Source organism: Bos taurus, chromosome 17 (assembly GCF_002263795.3).
Source record: "Bos taurus isolate L1 Dominette 01449 registration number 42190680 breed Hereford chromosome 17, ARS-UCD2.0, whole genome shotgun sequence".
Lineage (NCBI taxonomy): Eukaryota > Metazoa > Chordata > Mammalia > Artiodactyla > Bovidae > Bos > Bos taurus.
This window is the reverse complement of record NC_037344.1, coordinates 73,024,070-73,031,849: the sequence shown is the minus strand read 5'-3', so window position 1 is coordinate 73,031,849 and position 7,780 is coordinate 73,024,070.

The following is a 7,780-nucleotide window of genomic DNA, read 5'->3' as shown; positions in this document are numbered from 1 at the left end:
TCTGTGCCTACTGCCCACCCCCAGGACCCCCACCTCCAGGACCTTGTCCCAGTGATGGCTGTGGGAGCCCAAGACAGCGGAGGGGCACCTGTTTTTGTGAATTCTCTCTTCTAATTTGTCTGCATTTCCTGTTCTTCTTACAGGGGCACACACTTCTCAGGCAATCAGAACAGACAGTGTCAGCAGGGAGAAAACAACTCCCCTCAGGAGAGGGGAAGCTGGCAGGTGCCCCCAGGGCCCAAGGGTGCCAGGCTCCCTTGTGCTGGGCCCCCCAGCACATGGGCCAGTGAAGGGCCACCTCCTGGACCCAGGCTGGGCGCTGTCCCTGAGCGCGGCTGCCCACCCATCCATCCGGCCTCCTGGTGTGGTCTGGGCCTGTCCCCAGGGACACGCCAGCCTCTTTTCACAGCCACTGCGACGGTTGCATTAACTTGCATCTAACAGGACACAGACGTGGAGCAATTCCAGTTTAATTAGGCATCAGGAAGCTGGGCATTAATTAAAGTAACAAAGTCAGCATAACACAGGCTGGGCCAGCCACGAAGGCTGCAGACAGTGCGCAGGGTGGCGGGCTCAGCTCGGGGAGCGCGAGCCCCCGACCCCTCAGCCCCGCACCCTCCACCCTCGGCCGCCAGCCAGCCTGGGACGTGCGCTGAAGGCCAGCGGGTCCTCGCGTCCTGCACGCCAGGCCCCGCAGCCTTGGGGCCCACCTTGAAGGAGCCTGACCCCTGCCCTGGACACAGACCATGCTCAGCACTCCCACCTCCCACCGCTGGCGGGCACAGGGGCACAGGCACGGGGATGGGGGCCCAGGACTGCGGACAGAGACGGGACCCAGGCAACCAGGCCCCCTCGCCCTCTGCCCAGCCCCTCACCTCCCGCCCCCTCACCCCCACCCTGGTCGACAGTCTCAGCAGGGTAGAGGGTTTGCTGCATGTATGGGAAGTGCTTTACTCGACTTTTTATTTTAAGGGCAGGAGAGCTGAGGGCTGATACTTTTTTCTCTAAGGACAAACAGAAACCAGATCAGGTGGTTTCCTCCCCCGGAACCCTGGCTGTCTCCCAGGGTCCCTCTCCACCGTGGGCTGCCCTTGAGGCCTCGCCAGGGCTGTCTTTGGCCCCCGGGGAACAGGCTCAGGGGTCTGTGATGGCTTCTCCCACCCAGCACAGGGTCACCTCCTCCCTCCTGGACTTCATGGATCTGTGGATGCGCCCTGATCTCCGTCCTCACTTCCCTGGGGAGGCTGAACCTGGCGGTTTGACCCAAAGGGCACAGAGCCCTGGGTGTCCCAGCAGGTCACTGGCCAGCAGCCGTCCAGTGAGCTCCAGGCCCCCAAACCTGCTTGAGTGAGAGGGTTCCCATCAAGGCCACGGGGCTGACAGAGTGGGAGCCATGGATTCTCCGTGAGATGACGCAGCCAGGGGTCCCCACGGCCGCCGCCGACTCCGGGGAGCCACCCCAGGAGGCATCCGTCTCAGAAACTGGACAGAACTTCTGAGCCAGCAACGGGTGGACCCGGGCTGGAGCGCAGGAGGGCCCCAGCCAGCTCTGCACGGAGATGGATGGTGGATGCCCTCGTATCGACGTTTCCCACAATGATGACCGTATTTTCCCTATCGGTCGAGCCCCAAGTCGATGGCATTTGAGTAATCAGAGATTGATTTTAATTAAGTCTTAGAAGTTTTGTGACTGTGCCTGACAGAGAACGCCTGTCCGTGGCTGCAGAGGGGACGGTGGAAGCCTGCCCGGGAAGGGGCATCCGTGGGCCCTGGCCTCCCTGGGGCCCGCCGTGTCCTCTGCCCTGGTCTGCAGAATGAGCCTGGGAAAGAGCCTGGAGGTGGGTCGTGGCCGGTGCTGGGGCCTCCCCTTCCAGCGTGAGTCCTCGACTGTGAAAGGATAACGCCCCTGCTCCAGGCCCACCCTGCAAGAAGGGACGCCATTACTTCTCCACATAACCTAGTGGGATCACCCCAAAGATGAGCTCCAAGCCTCCTTTCCCCCAAACCTCCTCTTCTGTGTTTGCCACGGTCCGCAGGGTGGGCCAGCCCAGCCGCAGACCACACCCCATGGTTGCTGACCGCAGGACACAGACCCCTCACCTGGGTCCCCTGCCGGGTCCCGTCCACCCTCCGGAGCGTCTCCCGTCAAGGCCAGGAGCCAGGGAGCCCGTATAGGGCTCCACACCAGCCCCTCAGGGCAGTGGCACCCCCCGGGGACCCCAGGCCCCCAGCTGCCTCCCACCAGCCACCAGCCCGCTGACAGTTTCAATGCCTCAGAGGCAGGAAGGTCATTAGCAGGAATGAATTATGAATGAGGAGGCCTTGTTAGACAGACCAGTGAATCAGCTCTCTCACCCTGAGTCCCTGAGCACAAACGGGAAAGCTCTCAGGGAGAGGGTCAGCCAGGCTGAGGGGGGTGGGTCCTGGGCACAGAGGACCCCATGGGTGTCCGGGCCCTGGGGCAGAGCCCCAGGACTGTCCACTTCAGTGCCCTGGGGACCCCAGTGCCGCCGACTGGCTGACACAGGTCCTACCTGCTGAGCCTGTGCAGCTGGCCGTGGGCTGCAACTCCCCGCCCCAGACCCTGACCCAAGACGGGGAGCAGTTCCCCCCGCAAGACTGACCCCCAGCCGGGGAGACAAAAAGGTCTCAGAGTTGCTGACACCTCCGGACAGAACTGCGACAGGCTAACAGTGGGGCGCTGGCCACGGGTCGCTCAGAGTGGTGACCCTGGGCCAGAGGTCAGGAGAGTCTGGACCTGAGAGCTTGGGCCACAGGCGGGACATGGGTGGGGCAGTGGCCAGGGGCCAAGCTCCTGCCTTCGGGGCCTTGGGCAGCCCCAACCCTCTCGGGGCCTCAGTTTGCCTGTCCAGGGAGCCCTTGGGACAAAGCTGATAGACCAACAGGTTAGATAGACCCAGAGCCTTCAGAGCCTTAGGCAAGTATGATTTACTTAATTCCTGATAAGGATTACATCAATTGAATGCAAATCAACCACTTTAATTAAGCTAAATTCTCCCTAGATTGGTGGAGGGAGGTGGAGCCCCACACGGTGGGAGACAGGGGGGAGCCAGGCCAGGACACACCTGCCCACCCCGCCCACGGAGGCCAGCTGTCTGCGCTGAGCGACAGGGGTCCCCACCCAGCCCTGCCTGTAGGCTGCGGTCTTCTCTCTGTCTCTCCACCTGCCCTTAGCTTGTGCTTTGAAAACTGTGAACTCTCAGCAGAGCCGCAGGAGCAGGCCTGAGCGGCCATCCACCTGCCCAGAGCAGGGCCAGGGGCTTCCCTCTCCCACTACTGCCTTGGGGCCAGCTAAGCGGGAACCACTGGCTCGGACAGGGGACGGGGTGCCTCTGAGGGCTCGGAGGAGGGGCGTGGCTCAGGTGAGCCTGCCTTGAAGCCAGGGTGACAGGGCCACACGGCAGCTGGGAGTCACACCAGGTGGGGCCAGAAACCAAGATCGGAAAACCGCCAGTGTGAAGGGCAGCAGGCCCCCCAGGGCTGTGGGCTTCCTGGCTGTCCAGGGCTGGAAGGGTCCAGAGACACAGGCGACCAGCGCCAGGCCTCTGTCACCTGGAGCTGCCCTCCTCCTCGCCCTCAGGTGAAGGCTTCCGAGACAGGGTTACGGCAGCACTGAACAACCACTCACACTTTAGTGAGAACTGGTGGCTGATCCAGGAGACTCAGCATTAGTCTAATGGCAGAGGGGTACTCACAGGGCCCGGAGTGGGCGGAGGCCCAGAGGCCATTCCCACGGGGGCAGAGAATGTCCCTGTCTACCGGCCCTGAGACCCGGGACACCCACAGGTACTGGGTGGAGATTCCTGGGCTCACTGAACCAAGCCAACAGCCCCTCCATAAGCTGCCAAGGGAGGGAGACAGGCTCCTCTCACCTGGCCCAGTGACTGGGCATGGGATCCTCACCCTATGTGTGTGGGTAACACCCATGCCCGGGGCGCAGGCCAGGAAGTGGGCAGCGGAGGGCCCAGGGAACCACACCCGTGTGTGGTTCCAGGATGACTCCTCCATCCCCCACCAGCACTGAGGTTCCTGCAGTGTGTAGAGAACCGGCAGTTCTGATGGGCTTTCGTTTAACATTTTCTTTACCACAATCACTTCAGAAACTATTAAGTGCAGCTATTCATCATTAGGTAATTATTATCTGCTCATATATTAAGTTTCTGGTCACCAAGAGTGTCACGAAGATTTAAGATCTTTAATTGTTAATAGTGTTTCCCAAACACAAGCGAGGTTTAATACCCCTCAATATGTTCCCCCCACCACCACCGCCTGGATGAGGCAGGGAGGGCCCCCCACTACATGTGTGTTCTGGGCCCTGGGCATGACCCAACCCTCCCCAGTCCCACTTAGGGCCCTAGAACACCAGGCCAGGAGTGTGGCCCTCTCCCATGGTCCACACCCACCCACATCTGCTGACATCTCGGAGGCCCTGTCATCAATGTCGACTGGATAGTGGCTGTGCGAGGGCCCTGCTCTCCCCAGGTCAACTCCAGCCCTGTGACCAGCAGACCAGGAGGAGCCGTGATGGTGCGGGTGCCAAAGGGGGTGGTGGAGGTGGTGGTGGTGGAGGAGGTGGTGGTGGTGATGGTGACTGAGGTGGTGGTGGTGGTGATGGTGGAGGTGGTGGTGGTGGAGGAGATAGTGATGGTGATGGTGATGGTGGTGATGATGGAGGTGGTGGTGATGGTGATGGTGGAGGAGGTGATGCTGATGGTGGAGGAGGTGATGGTGATGGAGGTGATGGTGGTGATGGTGATGGTGGAGGTGATGGTGGTGATGGTGATGGTGGAGGAGGTGGTGGTGATGGAGGTGATGGTGGTGATGGTGATGGTGGAGGTGGTGGTGGTGGAGGAGGTGGTGGTGATGGTGGAGGAGGTGATGCTGATGGTGGAGGAGGTGATGGTGATGGTGGTGATGGTGGAGGTGATGGTGATGGTGGAGGAGGTGATGGTGATGGTGGTGATGGTGGAGGTGGTGGTGATGGTGATGGTGGAGGAGGTGATGCTGATGGTGGAGGAGGTGATGGTGATGGAGGTGATGGTGGTGATGGTGATGGTGGAGGTGATGGTGGTGATGGTGATGGTGGAGGAGGTGGTGGTGATGGAGGTGATGGTGGTGATGGTGATGGTGGAGGTGGTGGTGGTGGAGGAGGTGGTGGTGATGGTGGAGGAGGTGATGCTGATGGTGGAGGAGGTGATGGTGATGGTGGTGATGGTGGAGGTGATGCTGATGGTGGAGGAGGTGATGGTGATGGAGGTGATGGTGGTGATGGTGATGGTGGAGGTGATGGTGGTGATGGTGATGGTGGAGGAGGTGGTGGTGATGGAGGTGATGGTGGTGATGGTGATGGTGGAGGTGGTGGTGGTGGAGGAGGTGGTGGTGATGGTGGAGGAGGTGATGCTGATGGTGGAGGAGGTGATGGTGATGGTGGTGATGGTGGAGGTGATGGTGATGGTGGAGGAGGTGATGGTGATGGTGGTGATGGTGGTGATGGTGATGGTGGAGGAGGTGGTGGTGGTGATGGTGGAGCTGGTGATGGTGATCATGGAGGTTGTGGAGGTGGTGATGGTGATGGTGGAGGTGATGGTGGTGATGGTGATGGTGGAGGTGATGGTGATGGTGGAGCTGGTGATGGAGGAGGAGGTGGTGCTGGTGGTGATGGTAGGGGAGGTGATGGAGGAGGGGACAATGGGGGATGAGGTGGTGAAGGCAGTGGCAATGATAGTTGTGCCCATGGTGACAGCAGTGATGATGAAAGCGGGTTCTCCTGGACGCAAGTTTCCCAGACAAACGCGGTTTTGCCGCTGCCCTCACCCCAGCCGCTGGCAGGGTGCCCACCTGGGAGCTGCCCTCGGAGGCGGCAGGAGAGAGAGCCTTGACAAGTCCTGACAGGACAGTGGGCTATCCTGAGCTGACAGACAGCGTTTAATCTTAGTTAAAAATAAATAAGTTCAATTATTTTTGAAAGGGAAAATACAGCCTAGTGTTTACTGCAAGTGAAAGGAAGGTGATCACTCAGGGAGAAGTCCACTGCAGGACACTGGGCACCTGTCCCAGCTGTCAGGGGCCCTGTGGGCCGGTGGGGCCACCTCACCTCACAGGCCTGGCGGGAGGGGGCCAGGCCTCCGCTCGCGATCTGGGGCCTCCCTCCACCCCTCCTGCCCCTGGCTGAGTGAGGTCACCTCCCCAAAACTAGCAGCAGGGAGTGCCAAGATTTGGGGGCTGGCAGAGACCCTAGCCCCGACCCCGGGCGGCATAGCTGATGAGCAGCAGAGAGCCCCGGCCCGCAGTAATTAGCGTGAAACGTGACGCCTTCGCCAGGGAGGAAAACCTCATCTTGGAAACACACGGCCAGAGCAGGTTCAATTTCACCCGAGGGGCCATAAAACCCTTTTCCAATCACCTGGAGCCATGGGCTGCCAGCGCCGTTAATCCTGGGGATGTTATTTAAAGCTGAGACGTCACTCGGGAAGAATCAGACCCGAGCCCCGCAAGGAGCCCCTTCGGTTTCCACAGGGGCCCTGGGAGCCAGACATGGCCGCCCGGGTGCTGGGCAGGCCAGGGGTGTCCTCAGCTGCTCTGGGTCTCCCCAGCCGCCACCAGGCTGGCGGGGCCCCGCATGGGCCCACGGTGGGTGCAGCTCCGTCCCCCCCGCCCCCCCAGACTTCCATCATCCCAGACTCTCTTTAAAAGTCGTTTCCTTGATTACCAAGGGTAACAATGAAAACATGTAATTGAATCTCCAAGAAATTACCATTTTTATAACTTGTGCCCAGTTCCTGGGGTAAATGAACAGCTCCCTGCACACAGCAGGGGCCCCAAGGAGCCTCCGCCAGGGGTGAGCCTGCCCCCTGTCACTGATGTGGGCCCCGTGCTATTTCCCGGTGGGGCGGGGGGGCGGAGGTCTCCCCTGCTGGAAAGCCATCGGTGGTTGGAGGGAGTAGGGTCAGGGTGGGTCAGGGAGGGCTGCAGAGAGCAGGCCTGGCCAGGGGGAATGGGGGCTCCCTACCTGCCCCCTCCTGCTGACCACCTGCCCCCAGGAGCCAACTGCCCAGCAGGCCAGGTTGGGCACCCAAGGATCCTGGGGCATCTCAGGTCAATGCCAGCAGGGAGGTTGGAGAGGTGACCAGTGTTGGAATGGTCATAAGCTGGTGGGCTGGTGGGGCTGGTAGGCTGGTGTGTAAGGTAAGTGCCTCTTGTGGCTGCGTGGTTGCTGGCTGGGTGGCTGGCTGGGTGGCTGGCTGGGTGGGTGGCTGGGTGGCTGGCTGGGTGGGTGGGTGACTGAGTGGGTGGCTGGGTGGGTGGGTGGGTGGCTGGGTGGGTGACTGGGTGGGTGGCTGGCTGGGTGGGTGGCTGGGTGGGTGGGTGGCTGGCCGGGTGGGTGACTGGGTGGGTGGCTGGCTGGGTGGGTGGGTGACTGAGTGGGTGGCTGGCTGGGTGGGTGGGTGACTGGGTGGGTGGCTGGCTGGGTGGGTGGCTGGCTGGGTGGGTGGGTGAGTGTTGGTCCCTGCTCCCTGGGGAGGGGCACACCCCAAGATCAGCGCGGGAGCCTTAGCTGTTCCCAGCCTGCAGCTGCCACCCTGGGAGCCCCGCCACGCCCAGGCCCTGCCCACTTCCCTGACTTCTGAGGCCCACCCCAGAGCCACAATGGTCCACTTCACCCCCGACCAGCGATTGGTGCTGCGCCCCAAAACCCCACCTCACCAGGACACAGCCTGGCTCCACGGAGCAAGGGCTGGGCCCCAGGGCTGAGAGGTGC